Source organism: Myodes glareolus, chromosome 23 (assembly GCF_982192425.1).
Source record: "Myodes glareolus chromosome 23, mMyoGla1.1, whole genome shotgun sequence".
Taxonomy (NCBI): Eukaryota; Metazoa; Chordata; class Mammalia; order Rodentia; family Cricetidae; genus Myodes; species Myodes glareolus.
This window is the reverse complement of record NC_142048.1, coordinates 37,580,669-37,604,462: the sequence shown is the minus strand read 5'-3', so window position 1 is coordinate 37,604,462 and position 23,794 is coordinate 37,580,669. Positions and strand designations below refer to the sequence as shown.

Genomic DNA, 23,794 nt, shown 5'->3' with positions numbered 1-23,794 from the left:
TGTGCCAAGACTCTGAGCTTAATTTTTTATATATATAAAAAAAGACTCCCAAACACTTTGGTAGAAAACATGAAACATTCCCTGTTATATGCATGACTTGAATAATTTATTGGTATGGCAAGTGATGAGCATATTTTTCTACAACACTCACAGAAGCCCTGTTTGGTGATCTCTTCCCACATCAACCATCCCTATCAATCTTGGGTTTTCTATACCTTATCCCCTAGTGATATTCTCCATATTCTATTAGTCTCCAAAGCTTAACCTTTGTCTTCAACTTCATTAGATCAAGAAAGACCTTATCAGCCAAGCAGTTGTGGTGAACACCTTTATTCCAAGCTCTCAGGAGGCAGAGGCAGGCAGATCTCTGACTTTGTGACCAGCTTGGTCTACAAAGCAAGTTCCAAGACAGCCAGGACTATTACACAGAAAAACCCTGTCTTGAAAAAACAAAATCAAAAGACTATCCATGAGATGCCCTTTGGATAGGTCTATGAGGACATTTCCAGAGAGCATTAGCTGGAGGAAGACTGGCTCTGAATGCAGACAGCACCATTCCACAGTCTGAATCTCAGACTTGAATAAAAAGCAGAAAGCTAGAGCCAGTGATTTTTTTCCCTCTGGTTCCTGTTCTGCTAAGATGTGAGCAAGCAGCCCTGTGCTCCTGTCTCCATGCCATCCATGTCTGGGTGGACTGAATGCTCAAACCATTAGTCCAGAAATGTCTTTTCTCCCTCCACTTGGCCATTGTCAGGTGTTGGTCACAGCCCTGAGAAAAGATGTTAATCTAGTTTCTCTGCTGTCTCCAGCCTCCTCTTCCTGTTCATTTTCCAGTAAAAAGTCAGAGACCAAGATAGTACATATACTTGTTTTTAGAGCTGAGTTTATCGTTCTCCTTCTCCACCTCCTCCTTCTTGTTCATCTCTTTCTCCTCCTGTATTTTCTTCTCCTTCTTTCTGATAGGGTCTTTTTTGTTGTTCATTTTTTTTTAAGACAGGATTTCTCTCTGTAGCAGTTCTAGCTGCCCTGGAACTCGCTTTGTAGACCAGGCTAGCCTCAAACTCACAACCATCTGCCTGCCTCTGCCTCTCAAATACTGGGATTAAAGGCATGTACCACCAGCACTTGGCTCAGATAGGGTCTTTAAGGTCTTACTATGTAACCCAGTCTGGTCTTAAACTTGTGGTCCTCCCACTGGCCTTGACAATGCTGAGATTGCAGATGTGCAACACCACTTACAGTCAGAGACATTATCTATTGTCAGTCATAATAACAATAATAAACTGTCTAGCATTATTTAATTGTGATAGTTCCCGTCTACTGCAAGAAAAAGCTTCTCTGATGTGAGCTGAGAAAGGCACTGGTCTATGAGTATAACAGTCTCTCATTAGGAGTCATTTTATTGTTATGTTTCTTTAGCAGGAAAAAGAATACTAGGTTTTCTCCTAGGCCTGGCTAGTCTCAGGTTCTTGGCCACTTTAACAATTTCAGGTACGGGTTTGATCTCATGGAGTGGTTTGGTTACTCCCATAACGTTTGTGTCACTGTTGCACCAGGATATCTTGAAGGTAAGTTATTGCTGCAAGACACAGCATTTGTAGTTGAGTGATATTGAAGATTGCCTTTCTCCTCTGGAAGAAAGTCTGTTTTCCAGTGCCAGGAATATTGTCAATAGGGGTAAAACTTCAACTGGACAATGTCTAGAGAGTGAGAGACTTTGATGCACTCAGTCCTCATCAACCCCCCTCCACGCAGGGCTCAGGGCTCTATGTGACAGAGGAGGTAGAAAAATTGTATGAGCCGGAGATGATGGATGCCTTCCAGAAAACGCAGGGCTAATGTACATGTGAATTCATAGAGATTATGGCAACATGAACAGGACCTGCACAAGTTCAAGCCAGATGGGTTCCCAGTACCAAGAAGGGGATCTCCAATAGAGTGTCACTGCGTGTATCAGCCACAGGCTAGGACAAGCCCTAAACAAAGAGTCAACACAAAATGAACTCTGTATTTTTTTTCTGATGGAGGAGGGTCATCTGTCTATTGTTACTTTCATTGGTTAATAAAGAGACTGCCTTGGCCTTTTTGATAGGCCAACCCTTAGGTGGGTGGAGTAGACAGAACAGAATTTTGGGAGAAAGAAAGCAGAGGCAGGCAGTCACCATGACTCTCCTCTCCGAGACAGCCGCAGGTTAGAATCCTCCTGGTAAGCCACCACGACTACAGAGATTATTAGAAATGGGTTAGAACATTATGTAAGAGTTAGCCAATAAGAGGCTACAGATAATGGGCCAGGCAGTGTTTAAAAGAATACAGTTTCCGTGTAATTATTTCGGGTAAAGCTAGCCGGGTAGTGGGCGGGAATGCAGCCCGCCGTTCCTTCTACATTTTTCCTTTTGATCATTTCTTGCTTATTTGTTTTTTGTCTTTTTTGAAAGAGAGAGGGAAAGAAAATAAAGTTTATTGGGTAAAGATACTGTTAGAATCTGGGAGGAGCTAGGGAAAGGGGCAACATGATAAACGTACATTGAATAAAAAGGGTCTTAATAAATAAAATTGTCTGACAGAACAAAATTTTCTAGAAGGTATTTGAGGAGTCAGAGAAGATAGCTCAGTCAGTGTTTCTCACATTCATGGGGACCTGAGTTCTTTTCCTTAGCACCTACATAAACACCCAGGCATGGTTGTTTGTAGCTGCAATCTCAGTGTTTGAGAAACTAAGACAGAAAAATCCTGGATGTGGTAGTTTGAATGTAATTGCCCCCCCATAATCTCAGGGAGTGGCACTATAAGGAGGTGTGGCTTGTTGAAGTGGGTATGGCCTTGTTGGAGGAAGTGTGTCTCTGTGGGGGTGGGCTTTGAGGTTTCCTATGCTCAGGATACTGCCCAGTGTGTCAGCTGACTTCCTGTTGTCTACAAGACATAACACTCCAAGTTCCAGCATGACGTTTGCCTGCACACTGCCATGCTCCTCATCATGATGATAATAGACAGAACTCCTGAAACTGTAAGCAAGCCCCCCCATAATTAAATTCCTTTATAATAATTGGGTGGTTATGGTGTCTCTTCAGGGCAATAAAAACCCAAACTAAGACACTGGGTCTTGCTAGCACTAGTCTAATCCAATTGGCTTGAGATATAGGTCAGTAGTAGAGAACTTTCCTGGTATAAGGCATAGACTTTATGTCCACTCCCCTCCCCCAGTGTAGCAAAGGCAAGTGGAGAAAGTTTGCTTAGGGGATACAAAAGTTGCATTGGTAAACGCATGAAGGATAACCCCAGAGGCACAAAATTGAGTACACGTCACGTTAAAGAATGAAACAAAGCGCTTCCTCTTAATTTGACCTAGAGCAAGCCCAAATTGGAATTCTTCACTTCTCTCCCTACCTTCTAGCTGTAGTTCGTGACTACTGGCCTGCCTGTGATCTGTCTGTTGCATATGCCTATCTGATGGCTGTCGGTTGCCTATCTGGTCTGTCTGTGTCTCTTCTGAAGCTGTACCTGTGTCTACCATAGGGTTTTGCTCTGTATTTATTGAAACAGCACAGAAAACACTGCAAGGGAGAGGGACAAGAGACTCTTTACAGAAACCTTTAATGGAGTTTTACAGGGAAAAAAGTCATTTAACTGACCCCAACTGACCTGGATGTACTCAATACCGCAAATAGACATTAGCAAGCTTATACTGCTTCTAATATTTATGATAGATATTTATTATATAAGGGTTGTTTCCTGTAACACGAAGGGGCCGGCTTGTTGGGGTTTCCATCCCGCCCAGTACCCCATAGCTGGCAAGCCCCAAAGGAAAATCACACATAGGACTCCATTAGGTTATAAACTGATTGGCTCATTAGGTCAGGCTTCTTATTAGTCCTTGTAACGTATATTAATCCATTATCATTATCTATGTTAGCCATAATGGCTCAGTACCTTTTCCAGCTGGGCAGGTTACATGCTGTCTCTTCGGTGGTGTGCATAGATCCTCCCTGCTTCCCAGAATTCTCCTGTTCTCATTGCATCACCTCTACTTCCTGTCTGGTTTTCCCGCCTAAACTGCCTGCCTGGCCAATCAACGTTTTATTAAAATATGACTGACAGAATACAGACAATTCTCCTGCATCAGTTTCCAATGTGTTAGCTGCCTTTAGCAAATGTTAGCCACAGTGCACATATGCACACAAACCTTATTTTGGGTCAGGGATGTGAAAGAGTATATAATTTAAGAGTAAAGCTATGCATCGGCTTAGACTGTGATCTACTTATATGGGAAATTCAAAACAATAGAAGGTGGGCTGCATTGTTCTCTTAAAGGCAGATTAAATTTAAACAGGCCGAGAACACAGTAGGATAACAGGTTAAGAACATAGCCTTAAGTGACCTCAAGGGCTATTGTTAACTTCTCTATGAGGTCTGCCAAATGTTCAGTATTTGGCAGGGGTGGGGGATCAGGTGATATTTTTATAAAGATGTAGCACTGTACGAAACAGTCAGAGAGCCACCACTGCTTCCTATCTGAAATACGTCACTGTTCCGAGATCAGGAAAACTCGTGCCAGACTCATGTGTCTGTCTGACTGCAGAGCTGAGTGATAGACAGCAGAACAAAGCACACGGCAAGGTGCCCGTCCAAAGAGCTATTTCTATTCGTGCTGAGAAATAAGGAAAATTCATCTTCCAGCTTCTAATACTTCCAAGATCTCTCAACGAAATGTTAGAGTAAAATCTATTAGATGTCACTTATTACAGTGTTTAAAAAGGGACTGAATGTACTTCTAAAGATGCAGGGGGAAAAGAGATAAAATGAAACTAAGAGCAGAAGATTGGAAAAATGATGGGTGAAGGTATGCAAATTACAGACGTGAAAGTAGACGTATGTTCCGGGTTACTCTGTGTCAGCATGCCCTATAAAGAAAGCAGAGGTCAGACTCCGTTGACTCTGACTGCTGCAAGCAGGCCTCTTGCCTCACAAACGCTGTTTCCTTCTACCATGGCAGTCCTCTCCATTCTAAAGGATCAGCCCGGGTTACTCTGTGTCAGCATGCCCTATAAAGAAAGCAGAGGTCAGACTCCACTGACTCTGACTGCTGCAAGCAGGCCTCTTGCCTCACAAACACTGTTTCCTTCTACCATGGCAGTCCTCTCCATTCTAAAGGGTCAGCTGACTCTCAAGAATATCAGCCTGCTATTTCTGCACTATCCTCTTTTTAGGTGCTGTGGTTTGGATGCTGAACAGCCCCGAAAGACCCAAGCATGAAAGGGTTGGCATGGTGGTACTAATGGGAAGTGATGGCCACTTTGAGAGGCAGGGTCTCATGGAAGGTAAGCCTTGGTGATGAGCACTTGGAGGGCACTGTGGGACTCCAGAATCTTCCTCTCCCTTTTGCTCTCTGGCTATTAGATGAGGATTTTATTCATCATGATAGGCCACCTTGCAACAGACCCAAAGCAAAAAGTTTTATTACTGACTAGAACCTCCAAATCCATGGGGCCAAATTACACTTTTCTTTGTAAGTTCCTTATCTTGTATATTTAGTTATAGCAATGAGAAGCTAGCACAGTTAGTTTGCCAGGTAGAAGGTCATTGGATGGCTCAACGTGTGACCACGGCATTAATTCACTGACTACTGATTCGTTTCATTCTTTCAAGTATGTATCACGAGACTCTGCGAAAGGAAGAGAGAAGACAAATGAACCCAGATCTTACACAGAAACAGCTGTGTAAAATAACGGCTGTTATTTTTGCAAGGGCAGGCAGATGATGAGTATATGAACTATAATTGTGGGAAATGATACTAAGAAAATAAACACAGTGCACTGATGGGAAAGAATGACAGAAGGCGGTACACACCTTTAATCCCAGCACTGGAGAGGTGGGGCTGCAGGATCTCTGGGAATTCAAGGCCAGCGTGGTCTACAGAGCAAGTTCCAGGCAAGTTAGAGCGCAATGAAGTCCTGTCTTAGACAGAGACAGAGAAACAGACGCAAAGAAAGGTTATATTTTGTTTGTGTTTTGACAAAGCTTGCCTGAAGATCAGAGTGCAGAGCTAAGATACTAGAGGCCAACACAGATTTTTAATCCCAGCACTTGGGAGACAGAAGCAGCTGGATCTCTCTGAGTTCAAGGCCACCCTGGGCTACAGTAGATTAATCCAGTCTCAAAGAGAAACAGATCCAGGCAGGCAGTGGTGGCTCACACCTTTAATCTCAGCACTTGGGAGGTGGAGGTAGGAAGTGATACAGCCTGTGGAAAGTGGAATATAAAAGTCTGAGGAGACAGGAGCTCATGGCCGTCTGAGCCTGCAGTCTGAACATGCAGTCTGAGGATTCGGTAGAGGTAAAAGGTCTCTCTAGTGCCTGATTGTGCTGCATCTCTGATCTTTTAGCTTTCACCTCCTAATATCTGACTCCAGGTTTTTATTATTAAGACCAATTAGAATTCGTGCTACCAGACAGAATGGCAATGAGGGAGAGGTTTATATCTAATGTGCTGGATTACAGCTAATAAAGAGCTATTTTTCCCAGATACAGCTTTGTTTACAAGTGCCTTGCCTTGCTTGAATTACCAGAATTCAGGCCAGAAGAGCTGTAGCAAGGAGCAGCTCCAAAGCCTAGCCTGGAGCCGCCATTTCCCTTTATCAAGGACGCACTCCAGCATCCTCTGTGGCCTACCTGTCTCTTCCTTCTCCCCACAGTTAAACCTGAGTGCACTTCCTACTGTCTTTATGTGCTATCACAGTGTACACATCAGTGTTCTGACTGATGGTGTCAACAGCCCCAACCATGCAGAGATGAGAGTCGAGAACCAAGTCTCTGTGAATCCATGCTCCAAAGTCAGCCTTGCCCAGTGTCTACAGGTGCTGAAGGGCAGTTATGTTGGTAGATTTGAAATCGCTGATGACCACAGAGCTGAAAATTGTACAGCGAATGGCCCAGACAGGTGAGACGATGGTGGAACGGTCAGATTTGGTGTGCAAATCAAAGATGTGGAAATCGCACAGTATTCTGCTCCCATTTTTAGTTCAGTTTTCTTGCTCTGGTGGCTCTGGCTGATGTCACCAACTAGGAGAAGTAGGATAAAGAAATACACAAGAGAAAAAACTTGGATTATTTTTCTAGAGGGATAATATTTATATGTACACACATACATACATGCAGCAACATGCTTCAAAGACAGGCAGATAGATAGATAGATGATAGATAATACATTGAGTTCCAAGAATCACTGGAAAATCTATAAAAAGTTATGTGCCTGGGACCTTCCTCTAGAAATCAGATGGTTTTTGATGGTCTCAGGTGTGGATATGGTTTTAAAGTCTCTAGGTGATTCCAACGGTTATAGAGATAGAAGATCATCAAAGCAACACTGTCAAACTTGGCCACATACCAAAATTACCCAGAGGAATTTGCCATGGTTCCACTGACTAGCTTCCATTTTTTTCACCCCTGACTTTGCCCCATGGAGTGACCAGGCTGCCCCCCGCAAACTCATGCAAAGTTCTGGGTTTTATTATCTTTGAGTTTTATACTTTGGTTCCTCTTTCCCAAACATTTACTCGGCATAGGAATTAGCTGGGAGCGTTGTTAAAAATGCCGATTCTGGGTGTATATCAGAGACTGGGGATGGGAGGGAAGGTGGAGAGCTGCACAGCAGGTATCAAGTTTCCATTTCTGAATGGTAAAGAACAGTCCTGGGAAGGGGCTACATTATTATGTGAGCACACTGGGTCTACTTATCTGTATACTAAAACATAGCTATTATGGATAGATTCTGAATTGTATGTATTTTATTATGACCTTTTAAAAATGTAGATTCAGTAGGTCTGGACATAGCCCAGGATTCTGCATTTCTTTTAAATGGCCAGGTGATTCTGATGCTGTTGTGCAGGGGACCACTTTGAAAGCCAGGTCAAGAAGCGCATGAACCTTCTCCATCACCATCTCTGGAACCCTGATCTTAAAAGGTGAGATTGGGTCCAGCCAGGGGTGAGTAAGTCCTCTAAATTCTCTGAGAGCAAACGTTTCTGTTTGCTCTAATTCCAAAGCCGATGCGGGTAGATGGATCATTTACAGATGTGTACCACTGTTCCTGAAATTTCACTTCTTGTCCAAGGTTCAAAGTTTTTGTGTGCTCTGCAGCTCTGTAGAGCACAGATCAGTCTACCAGGACTAGAAAAGATCTCTGTTAGAAGAGGGGGTGAACTGCAGGATCTAATCAACCAGGGCTCATTTTGGCAGGTTGTGGGTTCATGATTAGAGCAGCTGTGGACTATATACCTCAGTAGATCAGGATTCTACATCGACACATCTGGCCATACACTTTCCAAGCCTCCTGTGCTGTGACCAAACCATCCCTCATCCTGCTCAGGTCAGAACAGCACCCAGCCAATCCACATGTATTCATGGTAAATCTCTGGAGTCCCAGAGTAACCCAAAGACACACTAGACTTTAGCTCTTACATCTTGAGGATTTACTATTATGTTCACCCTTTTATGGGTGGAAAAGCAGAAGCTTGGCAGAACTGAGTGACTTCCTGAAAGACAGAATAGAACCGATTGATGACAGAGCCAGAACTTGAAAAACTAGCTTTGTCTGGGAAGGTTGTCTAGGATCTCCTCACTATGGAGACAATGTTCCAATGGGCTCAGAACCAGGGCCAGCAATGGACCACTGCCCAGGAGCATAGATTAGCATTTAAATTGTGTCAGTGATGCCTGGAAGGAGTCCTTCATTCAAAGCACGATTCTTCAGTACCCACTGTTCCTAGCAAGTCATTCTGCAGAAGGATTCACATTAGGAATAACTTGTACTAAGGAGTAAATGAGGCCTAGACTTTCTAAGAAGTAATAGGATTTGCTTAAGAGCAATTTGTTAACTTAAATGAATTAATGGGTGTTAGAAAGTGTAAGAGAGGACTAGCAAGATGACTCAGTGGATAAGGGCTCTTGTCTCCGAACCTAACCATCTGAGGTCAATTTTCAGGTCCCGTGTGGTGGAAGGAGAGAAATAGGAAGAGGAAAGAGGATAAGCTTCTACACACACGAGCACCTCCTCCCTCATACAACATAAGTCAATTCAATTTATAAACAATATGAGAAGAAAGGAAGTATGAGGGAAACTCACAGGCTGTGTTATGAGTGGGGAAATTTCTTTTTCTTGAAGAACTTTTCTTTTAGATTCATTTAGACCCTTGGAAGGGAAAGGGATCTTAGACCACCTGGTCTCCTTTTTCTTGTTTCTGGATCAGTGCTTCTCAACTTTCAGTCATGAGCCCTCCATGAGACATAACAGTAACACGATGACAGTTATGAAGTGGCAACAAAAATAATTCTATGGTTGGGGGTCACCACAACATGAGGAAGTGTATTAAGGAGATGCAACATTAGGAAGGTTGAGAACCACTGTTATAGATGAATTTCCATCAAACAACTCTAAGTACAAGCGTGGCTGAATACATGCTCCCACAAGGGCTTTCTCCATCCTTTTAGCATCTACCTTCCTCACTTACCGTGTACTAAAGAGGAATTGGTGATGTGATCATTAGCACATACTAGCACATACATCTACCTATTTATTCAGTGTGTATCAAAACACTTATTTGCTAAATTCTGACTGAATGCTAAAATATACAAATCACCATAAAATATTTGGCTCCAAAGCATATAGTTCTTACAGGTTTATAACTCAGTGCTTAAGTGGCTCTGGAGGAGATATTTTAGCTAAGACTTAAAAAGTGGCAGATGTAAGCATTAGCTAGACTAAAAAGCAGGAACAAAAATCTTCTGGGTCCAGAGCCAGGGAAAAATACACAACAGCTCACAGCAAGTGGTTTTCCATGGTACAAAGTGCAAGCAAGATCAGGGTGAATCTAAGGAGGCAATAGGGTTCAAAGAAGATGATCATAGGGCAGAGGCATGGTGATCAGAGGCCATATAACCAGCCATGCATTGGTCTAGAACTGGGGTTTGGAGGTCTGCAGAGCAGGGGCCGTAGATGGTCAGGAAACTCTAGAGAAGCTGAGTTTGGTGACCCTTAGCCTTCATCGTTCATCCTCTTGTCTTTGTAGATGACATCTATTATGGGATCTTAGATTCAGCACCCCCGCCAGAGAAACAGAGAAGAAATATGAAGACAAGAAGCTCCAGAATTAAATCTAAAGAATAGTTTATAATTTCTTGAGAGGTATAAACATGATGATTTATTCATATAGTTAATTTTTATAGTGCTGGAAATGAAATGGCAGGCTTTTTATATGCTAGGCAAGATGTCTACCACAGAGGTACAACCTGGCCCTATACATTTCTTAAGTGTTATTGTCTCTAATTAATCAGGGCTCATATTGGCAGGTGATGGTTCATGATTGTGTTGGAGCAGCTGTGGCACTATATACCTCAGTAGATCAGGATTCTACATCAATACATCTGGCCATACATTTCCCCAGCCCCCTGTGCTGTGACCAATCCATCCCTAATCCTACTCAGGTCAGAACAGCAGCCAGCCAAACTGCTGTTGTATTCATGGCATTCTTGCCATGTATTCATGGCAAGTCTCTGGAGTCCCAGAGTAGTGAATGAAGTGTGAATAAAGTTAGTGCGTAGGTGTGGTGGGAGGTTATTGCTTATTTGCTCTTTGGTTTGCTTGATCCTTGCCTTTTCTGAAAGTGCTGATAGTGACCCTCATGGGTTAATTCAGCTCACAGTCCTGTGCTGTTGGGGACACTCAGGGGTTAATTTAACTTGCAGTTCTGCTGTGTCCTCAGCTCTTTCTCAACATTAACCCACTGCATTGCCCTCTCCGCTTCCTCTCAGAACTCCCAAGGTTGCTGCCTCAGCATGGAGAGGAGGCTCCTCAGGCTTCCTGGCAGCTTCCCTGGACCACGAGGTCAGGGTGGTCTGATTGCTGTTCTCCCACTCTGAAGAGAGTATGGTGGGATTCACAGCCTGTTTTTTTTTATCTGTTGATGTGTGAAGGGTGGGGAATCTCTCTCCTTTCACCCAACCGCCAAGCAACCCCTCATCCCCACCATCCACACCGAGGTGTTATAATAGCATAGCATAATTATATATTATGCATATATTATGATAGCATAGCATAATGACTGGACTTGGAAGTTCTTTGCCCTGACAGCTTTACTTTATTTACTGAGGTGAATTTTCTCAGTTGTTTATCCTTGGGTGCCTTACCTGGAGGAGATGGGCCTTTGTTCTCTATGGAGCCAATATGAGATCTGAAAAACACTTTGGACTCCATTTAAGGCCAACTTGAGTTAAATAAATTGGGTTAGGCCTGGTCATTTGGGTGCTTAGTTGCAAAGTTGAACTGGTAAGTCAAATCTTAACTGGGCTTCTCTGTTGTCTGTACTTCCTGCCTTGAAAATTATCTTAACTGGTTCTATATATGCTGACTTGTTAACACCACCGCAATTAGAATTAGTTTCTTAATTCATCTGAATTATGGCCTATCATCATTAACTAGTTGTTTGGGTACGCCAAGAAGGCATTCATCATTTAAACAAGAATGTCTCAATTCTATTTAGAACCATTTATTGTACTTCCAGGAATTCATCTAGAGGAAGCATTTCAAAAGGGAAAAAAATGCCAGTCATGCAGAAATGTTTATAAATAACTTTATTTAGATAGCAGAAAGCAAGAATGAAGAACAATTTGGCAGTGATGAAACAGGTCTCGATTCAAATAGAATAATACATAATCACTCCAAAAATACATGAGGAGACATTCAAGAAGCAAGCAAGTGAATATTAGGCTTCCTAACTGTGTGCTATAGAGCCTGGGAATTGTTTTTATGTTACATTATCTCACTTGTTTCCACAACGGCCCTGCGATATTAAAGCACCTTTCTCCACTTTCTGTGTGTCTCGGGTCATTCATGCAATATTCATCACATTGACCACAGTGATTTGAACCACAGGCAAAGTAATCATGGTTGGAAATGCAAGTTCCAAGATCGCTGCTCCATTAAAGCAAGTGTTTGGCTGTATGCATACATACCTATGCCTGTGGGGTTTTTCCTGTCAAATTCCTGTAATCCCTGAGTATTTCCAAGATAAGTTATCTTAATCATAGAAGCTATGTCTTTTAACTAAATACTTAGTAAGAATTAAATATCAGAATCTTGGGATTATCTATGGCATGGGTTCACTTTGAATTAAATATAAGACTCTTGGGATTTTCTAGGGCATGGGTTCACTTAGAATTAACTATCAGAATTTTGAGATTATCTATGGCATGGGTTCACTTTGAATTAAATATCAGAATCCTATGATTCTCTATGGCATAGGTTCACTTTGAATTAAATATCAGAATGCTATGATTGTCTACGACATGGGTTTGCTTTGCTTTGTGTAGGCTCACTGGCATCATATAAGGGTCTGCATTCCTCGGTGAAGAAGAGGTGGCCAAATAAGTGATTTTGTCATCTGCTGTCCCTACCATGTTACCAGTCCCAACAATGTCTCAGACCCAAAGGATCCCATCCTCATTCTTCTTGGGTGACATTCATTTGAGTAGCCATTAAAGAGTTCCACTCTGAAAAGCAAGGCCACGAGTCTCTGGTCAGAGTTTTAGGAGGATTTCAGGACAGTCTCCTGTCGTAGTTAGAGTGATCCAATAGGTAGGTGTAATAAGACTCTGAACCTGTCCGCATAGTCACGTGACAAATCAGCCATCCTCGATATTTTGTGGTTTCTTATTGTTATATTTGAACCTCAATGTCTTTTCTAGAACAAAAGCCTTATGCTGTCGGAATGCTGATTCTCATTTGAATATCTCGAATGCTGGGACCACTGGAGCATAAGGCAGGATCATGTGTCGCCTTGTCAACATGGATGTCAGTGCTCACGAATGTCGTGCCTCCTCTCTGGCAGCACAAACAGCTTCTGCTTAGAGCTGATCTGAAAAGGAATGCCTCCTGGCTCCAGCTACGAACAGAGGGGCTGGCAGCTGGAAATAATATTCAGATATGACTGGATGCCTAAAGATATAATGTGTGTGTGTGTGTGTGTGTGTGTGTGTGCGTGTCTTAGCCAGCCAAGTGTAGTGGTGCACACTTAGAATCCTAGCACTCAGAAAGCTGAGGCAGAAGGATTTTGAGTTTAGGCCAAGCTACAAAACAAGGCCCTGTCTCACAAAATAAAAAACAACATGCACAAAGTTGGGTGGAGGGTGGGGTGGAGGCTATCTCAGGTCTTATAGATTGAGGAAACTTTCAAGAATCCTAGTTTAACACTGTTCCAATCAACTATCTCTGTGTTCCAGCCCTTTCTTGACTGGGAAAGCTTTATTGGAAAACAAAACAAAACAAAACAAAAACAAAAAAACAATCTCTTTTTCTCTCTTTGAGGAATTCTGGCATTGGCCCCACCGGATAGCCCATGCCACTACACAAGAACTGACCTTCCAGCAGCTCCTTTTGAGACAAAAGAGGAAGCAGGCCAGGGCTAAAAGCACTCTTGCAGAGCTTTCTGTGCTCTCCTGACTCGGCGTGGAGTTCCTCTTGCAGCCTGTCACTGCTGGCATTTGCATGCACTCACTCTGGAGAAAGCCTCAGTTAAGGATGAGAATCACTGATAAATATCCCAAATATCCTGTCTTCAAATGGAACAACTCATTCTTCACCTCCTGAAATTTCCCCAGCTGTCCAATAAGAAAACTTGCTTGGTAATCCCTAGCCCCCTTCCTTGGTTTCTCTACTCTCTTTGGCTCTGTAGCCTTTTCTTGGGCCTGCTTCCCAAACAAACAGTTTGTTTCAACTCAACCTATCAGGATGTAATTTTAAAGGGTGCTAAAAGGAAACACTGAGTTCCTCCCCTGAAAGTGAGACCTTCTGGAGGCTCCTGAAGCAGGGCCATTGGCTGCATACAACTGGAAGGCAAGGCAGTTGGTGGATGGAACAGCTCAGTGAAACCTCAAGCCTGACCTGCAGGAACCATCACAACTGATAGCCCTAATGGGTATGGCACTCTGGAGACAGACATCTGGTCTACCAAACTACTGGGCTAGACTGCTGAAAGGTGTTGCAACATGCCCCATAGGATATTTTGGGCCTCAATGAATTTCTTGATTTTTCTATAATTTATACATTTGATTTTCAACCAAAAAAATAGACATTTTTTGCATATATAAAAATAAGGAATCATGCTTTTTTAAAAAAACAGTTCTTCTTTTTTCATGCAGTATATTTTGATCACAATTTCCCCCTCCTCAAACTCCTCCTAGGTCCTCTCCACCTCCACCAACTCTACATCCTTTCTTTCTCTTTTTCTTTAAAAAACAAAAACAAAACTAAGAAAAAATTAAGAAACATACACAACTCTCAACCCTACAGAAATACAACACAGAAACCAAAATGTATAAGCAAAAGATCATTGTGGTAGCTTGAATGTAATTGGCCCCCATAATCTCAGAGGGAATGGCATTATTAGGAGGGGTGACTTTATTGAAGTGGTTACGGCCTTGTTTGAGGAAATGTGTCACTGTGGAGGTGGGCTTTGAGGTTTTCTTTGCTCAAGATACTGCCCAGTGTCTCAGTCAACTTCCTGTTCCCTGCAAGCCAAGGTGTAACCAGCACCACATCTGCCTGCATGTCACCATGCTCCCACACCCCAATTGTCTCCTCATAGCAGCTAAAACCCTAACTAAGACAATCATTAAGATAAAAAAAATTACCCAAACAAAACAAAGTGAGAGACCAGGTCTACAAAAGTACCATTGACTTTGTTTTATGTTTACTGTGCCTGGGGCCTACCCTGAAGTGTGGTTAATTTGCCTAGTGAGATTCTGTTGGAGAAAACTAATTTTTCTTTTGGAAGTAGCTATCAGTTGGAGATATTTTATTGAGGGGTAGGGGGGTAGGAGTCCATGCCCACTTCTTCCTTTCAGGGTTAGGACCCTGTCTAACTTGAACTTTTTTTTTTTTTTTTTTTGGTTTTTCAAAACAGGGTTTCTCTGTGGCTTTGGTGCCTGTCCTGGAACTAGCTCTTGTAGACCAGAACTGGCCTCAAACTCACAGAGCCCAGCCTGCCTCTGCCTCCTGAGTGCTGGGATTAAAGGCATGCACCACCACCGTTGGACTCTAACTTGAACTTCTACAAGTCCTGTGGTTGCTGCTACAGTCTCTGTGTGTTCATATGTGCACCAGTCTTGATGTGTCGGTGTACTGTGTTGCATAGGTAGGTTGAAAAAGCATGTCATCCCAAGATGAATTTTAGGCTACTTGGCAACAGGAAGGAATGGTTTCTATAAACTGAACTTCAAATAGCCATGTAAAGGCAAATTTTTGATTGTTACACAAAAGTTGTTGTTTAGATACCAAAGCCTTCATCTAATCTGTATATGTTCTGAAGGAAACCATCATGCCCCGCCACTTTAGGGATTATTGTGTATTGTGTATGCAGCACACAGTTCAAGATGTCCAGGTGTGCCAGGATAGTCTTGTGACCAAGGTCCTGCAAAGACCGTAAAACTCCTTCAGAAAAACTCTAAAGATAACAAAACAACTGCTGTTTTCCACAATAATATCTTCAAGTCTCAGTTCTTCTAGAAAAAACCATATCATTCTAATGTTTACCTTAGATTGCAGGCAGGGGTTTTTCGGCAGTACTACTGGCTCCCCAGTAAATGACACAGAGACTTATTATTAATTATAAATGCTTAGATGACAGCTTAGGCTTGTGATATGGGATTCCCCTCTGTACGGCATGAATGCCATTGGTTAATAAAGAATCTGCTTTGGGCCTATTGCAGCGCAGAATAAGGTAAGGCAGGACTTCTAAGCAGCTAGAGGAGGAGAGAGTGGGTGGAGTCAATGAGAAGCAATGTAGCCACTGCAGGACCCAGACCCGCTGGAACTTTATCCAGTAAACCACAGCCACATGGTGATACGCAGAATAGCAGAAATGGGTTAATTTAACATATGAGTTATCCAGGAATATGCCTAAGCTAATAGGCCCAGCAGTATTTTAATTAATACAGTTTTTCTGATTATTTTGGGTCTGGGTGGCCAGGAACTAACAAGCAGCCTTTGCCTACAGGCTTGCTACTAACTAGCTATTACAACTTAAATTAACCCATATATATTAATTTACATGTTGCCATGTGGCTCATGGTTTGTTACCTCATCTTCTACATGATCTGTTTCTTCTACATCTGGCTGGCAACTCCACCCTTCTTCTTCCCAGCATTCTCTCAGTCTGGCTCTTCCACCTAACCTCTTCCTGCCTAGCTATTGGCCAGTTAGCTCTTATTAAACCAACGAGAACAGCACATTTTCATAGTAAACAAAAGAATTAGTCCATGGCACTAGATACAATGATTCTACTAATTTTTCCTCTACACTGTTGTGTCTGGAAGACACTGTCTCTTTGGAGTCATCTATTACCTCTGGTTCTTCCAATCTTTTTGCCTCCTCTGCTGCATAAACCATTGAGGGAAGGGATTTCATAAAGACATCCCATTTAGGACTGAATGTTCCAAAGTCTCCCACTGTCTGCAAATTGTTCACCTGTGAGTCTGTTTTAGTTCCCATCTACTGCAAGAAGAAACTTCTCTAATGATGGTTGAATGAGGCTTGTCTGAGTCGAAACCCTGTGTGGCCACTGAGAATCTCTGATGGAAAGTGTTTCTGCATTTGGGTGACAGAGAGGAACAGAGTCAGGCTAGAAAGGAAGGCTGATAGGGTTGCTGATTGCAGTGGTTTGAAAGAAAATGACCCCCTTGGGCTCCTTGGGAGTTGAACTACTAGCAGGTGTGGCCTTGTTGGAGGAAGTGTGTCACCGTAGGGGTGGGCTTTGAGGTCTCAGATGCTCAAGCCGAGCCTGGTGTGTCTTTCCCTTCCTGTTGTCTGCTGATCCAGATGTAGAACTCTCAGCTACCTCTCCGGAACCATCTGCCTGCATGCCACCATGCTTCCTACTATGATGATAAAGGACAACACCTCTGAAGCTGTAAGCAAGTCCCCAGTGTTTTCCTTTATAAGAGTTGCCATATAGAAATCCTAAGTAATACAGTAAGAAAGAGTTAAATTTTGAGTAAGAGTTAACACCAAGAGGCAGAGTCCCCAGGGAATGAAGCAGAATCATACTTTTTAATAATAAAAAAAAAAACTTCTAAAAGTGACTTGTGCAAATTTGTGACTGAATAACCTGAAAGTCTAATTTAATCTTTTCTTGTAGTTCATCATTGAGGTTTTTTTGTTTGCTTCTACAAGTTCTGTTTTGAGACAGGGTATCATATAGCTCATCTAGTCTTGAAATTACTATGAAGCCAGGGATAACCTGGAATTTCTGATCCTCCTGCTTCTGCCTCCTGAGAACTGAGATGGCAGATGTTGGTACCACCATGTCTGGTTGACACTTGAACCCCAAGTCTTGTGCGTGTTAGGTAAGCACTCTGCTGACTGATGTACAAGCCGAGACCTCTAGTTAATCATTATGCTTAAATCTTATTTATTTATTTATTGTTTGTTTGTTTGAATGTATGGGTGTTTTGTCTGCATGTATGTCTGTGCATCACATGCATGTCCGGTGCCCAAAGAAACCAGAAGAGGCCATTGGTTCCCTTGGGACTGAAATTAGAGACAGTTGTGAGCTACTGTGTGGATGCTGGGAATTGAACCCTGGTCCTCTGAAAGAGCAGCAGCCAGTGTTCTTAATGACCGAGTCATCAATCAATGCTAATCCATGCCCCTGCATAAAAATGGTAATATGTCCATATAGTTTACCACATAGAGAGAAAAATATAAACATTTAGTTCGACAGTTAAGGTCAGTTATAAAACCATGAATGGTTTATGAAAGTTGTGCTTAGGAGAAATAAGAATAAAATATCATTTAAAGTCCTTCTCACTAGTAAATATAAAAATCTGAGGAAATATCTAACTATAAAAATAACTTTGGTTAGAAACAGTTCAATAGACATTATTGTGTTATATATTGCCAGCTCCTTCTCTCTCCAAAGATTATTTTCACTTCAAAAGAAAGTTATAGCTTGACTTTAAGAATTCTTGGCAAGAATGAGGCAGCCATTTTGCTCCTCATACAATGTGGTCCATGCTGCAAGGGGAGCACACGATAACAGCCAAGGCGGATCTTCTCTTTCCCTGGAAAGCAGTCATATTTATAAGACATATTTTAGAACATTATAGATCAAGGAAAATTTTGGTGTGGATCAAATGAGAACGCTGGATTTCTTTTATTGTAGTAAGTGATGCACCACATAAATTTACCAGTTTAACCATAGCCAATGGTTTGCCATTGTCTGTTCACCTGGTGTGCCGTCATCACGACAGTCCCTGGAACCTTTCCCATGAAAACTCTGCTGCCAATAGACACTTCCCACTGTCTCCTCCCCTCAGCCTCTGGCAATCACAGTTTCACACATCGTAGCATCTTCAGGAATTTTCCATGCTGCGGCATGTGTCAAATCACCTTCCCTTTTAAAGACTGAATAATAGCCTATAATTTATGTGTGTATGCCTGTGTTTATTTATCCAGGTACCTATTGATGAACTCTTGGGCTGTTTCCAACACTAGGTATTTTTCATAATTCTGCTATGGAATTTGATCTAGAAAGTATCTGCTTGAGACCCCTGAACTTGACGTTTTGTGGAAATTCTATTCCTAATACACGCAACCTGAGCAATAGGACTTGAACTTGTACAAGAGTCTTTCTTTCAGATTTGGTTCAAGCTCACATATGCTACCACAAAATCAAACAAATGAAATATTTGTTCTGTTTTTGAAATATGGGAATAAAATGGGCGTACAAAGGGAGAAAGGCTTAATAAAATAAAGGTGTGTTTCAATGACACTGAGGATGCCACGCATCTCAGCCTCTGTGGACCCTGCTTCTGTCCTTTTATAGATATGTGCTTTAGTGTCCTGGAAGTAAACAAAGGGTTGAGGACTTGGGAGTCTGCAGGCACTTTTTGAGTAATATTTAACTGCAGTAAAAATTATTTTATTTAGCCTACTTCAACTTTTCTAGCCCATCCTGTGATTTTAAGCAAACTGCTAATTTTCTTACTTAAAAGTGGATATAAAAAAGTTTATCTACTTGTAAGTTACATGATCACTATGTACAATATCTAGAAACCGTGAAAGGTTTTTCTTTCGGTTCTAAATATGGTCAGATTTCTCCCCCATAGCCTGAGTGACTTCCTACAAGCGTAGCTTAATCAGCTTGTCAGGCAACGAGATGAATATCAGTCAGCTGAGTGTCAGCCCGTATGACTCCAAAGGTAGTTCTGATTAAAACCATACAAGTGAGTTGTTTTGCAGGCGAGTGTGCAGCTCAGTCAGGCTTCGGAGCTGCCCCTTTGATCTGAAACTGTTGCTAGGGAACCACTTGAAATGGACACCAAGCTACTATTAACTACCATATTCCATTTCCACCCATCCTATAAGCATCCAGGCTAACATCAAAATCTCCAAGGAGAGGGAGAAGAGGGGAAGAGAGATGTGTGTGTGTGTGTGTGTGTGTGTGTGTGTGTGTGTATGTGTGTGTGTGTGCACGCGCACACACACACGCTCGTGCATGTGTACATGTAAGAGACAGAGACAGACAGATAGAGACAGAAACATAGAGAGATACTGAAAGGAGACTCGCAGAGAGAAACACACATACATATACACACACAGATAGATAGATAGATAGATAGATAGATAGATAGATAGATAGATAGATAGATAGATATAAAGATAGAGAACCCAAGAACCTACTTACAAAAATATTTAAGTGAGAACAGCATGCCATTATTGATGACATAACATTGTCATTATTTTAGACTCAAAATTGACATCTCCCTAACCCAAGGAACTATTCCACTTGGTATTTTTAAAAACCTTGCCAACAATTACTTGTTTCATGTGGGTGCAGGCAATCACGTGCCACATTGCAAGTGTTCAGGTCAGAGGACAACTAGTGAGTGTTGGTTCTCTTCTTCCCTATGTGGGTTCCAGGGACTGGAATTCATGCTGTCATTGTCGAAGGCTAGCCCCTCGACCTGATGAGCCATCTCATTGACCCACTGCTTTACAGTTTTATAGCTTATGCTTCTCGACATAGCTCTCCAAGTTCATTAACTACGTAATTTTGAAAAAAATAAAACAAAACCTAAACCTGTACTGTTGTTTTGACTTATTTCTAAGTCAGGTTGAATGGGTGTGGCAGTTTGTGTCTGTGATCTGAGTACTCAGGAGGCCAAAGCAGGAGGACCACAGGACAAAGGCTAGCCTGGGCTATGTAGCAAGACTGTGTCAAACAGATAAAGTCAAGCTCTCGTTAGGTCGAATACACATATGCAGTACTATGTACTGTTCCATTAGAGGTGTTCTTTAGTGACAGCCCACTTCCTGCCTGTCCTAGTTAGAGTTGCTATTGCTATTATAGAACACCATGACCAAAGCAACTTGGGGAGGGAAGGGTTTGTTTGATTTACACTTCCACACCACAATCCATCATTGAAGGAATTCAGAACGGGAACTCAAACAGGGTAGGAACCTGGAGGCACGAGCTGATGTAGAGGCCAGGGAGGGGTGCTGTTTACTGGCTTGCTCCCCATAGCTTGCTCAGCCTGCTTTCTTATCGAACCCAGGACCACCAGCCCAGGAAGACACCACCCACCATGTACTGAGCCCTTCCCCAGCAATCACTAAGAAAATGCCCAAGAGGCTTGCTTATGGTCCAATCTTATGGAAGTATTCTTCCCAATGGAGGCGACTTCCTCTCTCATGACTCTAGCTTATGTAAAGGTGTGCTGCGCTTGTTTATGCTGTATTTGTTTAATTACTTAAAGGTGTGTTGCTGTTTGATTTTCCCTGCCTAAGGATTGGTCTAATAAAAAGCTGAACAGCCAATAGCTAGGCAGTAGACCAATAGGTGGGGACGGCAGGCAGAGAGAATAAATAGGAGGAGAAATCTAGGCTCCAGGGAAGAGAGAGAAGAGAATGAGGGAGATAAACAGGGAGACTTTCAGGACCAACTAGCCGGCCAGGCATGGAGTAAGCGGGGAAGTAGGACATACAGAATGAAAGAAAGGAAAAGAAAGATTAAAAGTCCCAAGGCAAAAAAATATAGATGAAAAGAAACAGGTTAAATTAATGTATGAGACCTAGCAAGAAACAAGCATAAGTTGAACATTCATAACTAATAAGAAGTCTCTGGGTCATGATTTGAGGGTTGGTTGGTGGTCCAAAAGAAAGTCTGCTACATGTTTTACAGAAACCGAACTAAAATTATAAACAAGCACACTGTATTTTTCTCTTCCAAGTCTTTCAGTGCAGCACATGCTGGGTGGAGAACACTGACCCTCCTTTCTTATCTCTCCTTCTCCATGGGTAACAGAATTATCCAATGATACTTGGCTGTACCAAGGTTTTTCTTTTAGGCCACCAACAAGCTCCCAAATCCTGACACAGAGATTTATTATTAGTTTTGAATGCTTGCCTTAGTTTAGGGACATATCCAACTAGCTCTTTTAACTTAGATTATTCTGTTTTTCGTCTTCTATGTTTTGCCTATGGAATTTTTATCTTTCTTCTTTCTTTCTATTTTACTTTCACTGTTTCTCTATGTCTAGCTGGCAGGCAGCTGCCTGGATTCTTGTCTTGGGTGTGTCCCTCATTCTCTCCTCTTTCTCTCATTCTTTTCTTCTCTCTTCTTCTCTCATGCCTAGCTTCTTCTATTTATTCCCTCTGTCTGCCAGCCCCTTTCTCTGCTCAGCTATGGGTCATTCAGTTCTTCATTAGACCAATCAGGTGCCTTAGGCAGCAAGATGAAACAAACGAAACACATTTTCATAATTAAACAAATGCAATATAAACAAAAGAAACACCTTTACAGTTAAAAGTAATATTCTGCAGCATAGACAAATGTAACATATCTTTGCCTTGCTAAAATAATAATCTATGATACCTGGCTTACGCCATACAGAATCATGTTTTTGAAAAACCATGGAATAACTGCAGTTGATAAATCTGCCTTCCACCCATCAACAATAATTTTCACATTGTTAGCGTAAGTCCTAGAATTGACCACTTAGATAAACGGAGAGTGGAGGGTGAGAGCCAGTGTCTCACCGAGAATGAGGGAAAGAACCTAGCATGATGCAGGTAGACATGGAAGAATTGGCCTCATGTCTATGAATGTATGTTGGCTTGATATAAATGTGAAAAGCTACAGATAGAAATACTATTTGAGATGTGTATGACTTTGTGAACACAGAGTTCCTTTTCCATTTTGCTCCGGGGCGAGGACACTCAGCAGCAACGTCCGTAGTTAGCAACCAGACTTTACTTCTGGGACTTTCCTCAGGAAGGGATGGGGGATCCTAGGAGAAATGGAAGATTCTAGGACTGGGGTAGCTAATATATGTGAAGAGGGTGGACGAAGCATCATATAGAAGGAGAGACTAAAGAAGGCTGCCCCTGCTTTCCAACTCTGTAGATACAAGGAAGTTTGTCAAAGGACCAAAAATATCAAAAGACTGTGAAGCTGAAGACATGATGGATTATAATTCAATGTATTAAAAAAAACTTTGAGTCAATACTATTATAAGTAAATGACTAAATAAGTAGGAATTTTATATAATTTATATAAATACCTTGCCTCAAGGAGGCATGCATAGCTCCTTGCAACTTAAGTGTGGGCTATAAAGTGACTTCCCTCCCAATAGTGCAGAATAGAAATTGTGGGGACAGTAATTTGACAAGCACTCCCTCAGCCAAGTGACCAGAGGTCACTGAACAGTGACTGGTCCTGTGGATGCTAGGTAACCTTGGTAAGATGTGAAAACAATGGCATCTTGCCTCTGGAGGCTTCCTTACAGAAATACTAAGTAAATAAAGTCTAATGAGAGAAACACTTGGCAAATCCCACAGAGGAACTTCCTTTAAAATGCCTTAAAATGGTTAACTTCCTCAAAAAGAAATCACGCCTAAAGCTAGATGTGGTGGTAATGCCTGTAACTCTAACACCTGATGATTGGGTCTGAAGGAGTATGGGTTCAACAGCAGCCTGGGCTACAATGTGATGTTCTTTATAAAGGACAAGAAAAGAAAAAGTAAGAAAGAAAGGAGTATCTGTCACAGTTGAAAGGATCCCAAGGAGACACGGTGACTATATGTGTCTGGGATGGTATTGCTGCATGCATTGTTGGGGACAAAGGAGCTTTAGAAAGAAAAGGGTTGCTTCCGTTCAGTTTGAGGTACAGTCAATCATGGTGGGTGAGTTACGTTAGCGCAATCATAGTGGGAGAGTTACGTCAGCAGGAGTTACATCAGCTGGAGCATAGACAGCTGGACCCACTTCCTGGCAGCCCAGAAGCAGAGAGAGATCAGTACTGGGCTCGGCTCACTCTCTCTTTTGTCTGTAGTTCAAGACCTCACCCAGGGAGTGGTGCTGTATTTAGGGTTGGGTCTTCTCACCCTAGCTAACCCAGCCTAGAAACTCCCTCACACAGATGCCTAGAGATTTGTTTCCACGATGATTCTAAGTCTCATCAAATTGACAATCAAGATTACCCTCTCCCCCGAAGGGATTCCAGAAGAGATAAAATCCAGTAAGCACAATGAGCTTTGCCAATCACAGTGCATGGTGATTGAAGTAGTAGCACATCATTCTGCTCATTGTAGTGTAGGCACCACGCTGAGGTAAGATACTAACAGTAGCAGAAATTGGATATGGGATATATGGAGACTTCATATTGTACTTGTGATTTTCTGTAAATGTAAAATAACTCTAAATAAGCTTTGATTTTGATTTTTATTATTAATTATTATTGAT

The 23,794-nt window shown here is 42.1% G+C and overlaps 1 long non-coding RNA gene across 1 annotated transcript in view; it reads left to right on the top strand.

The window, feature by feature from the left end:
• LOC146890585 (uncharacterized) overlaps positions 1-10,520 on the top strand; it is a 31,530-nt gene extending 21,010 nt beyond the window's left edge. The window contains exons 2-4 of the long non-coding RNA XR_015736191.1: positions 5,208-5,318; positions 7,862-7,960; positions 10,064-10,520. This is a non-coding gene — a long non-coding RNA (uncharacterized LOC146890585). The remainder of the gene's footprint in view (positions 1-5,207; positions 5,319-7,861; positions 7,961-10,063) is intronic.
• The last annotated feature ends 13,274 nt before the right edge of the window (positions 10,521-23,794 follow it).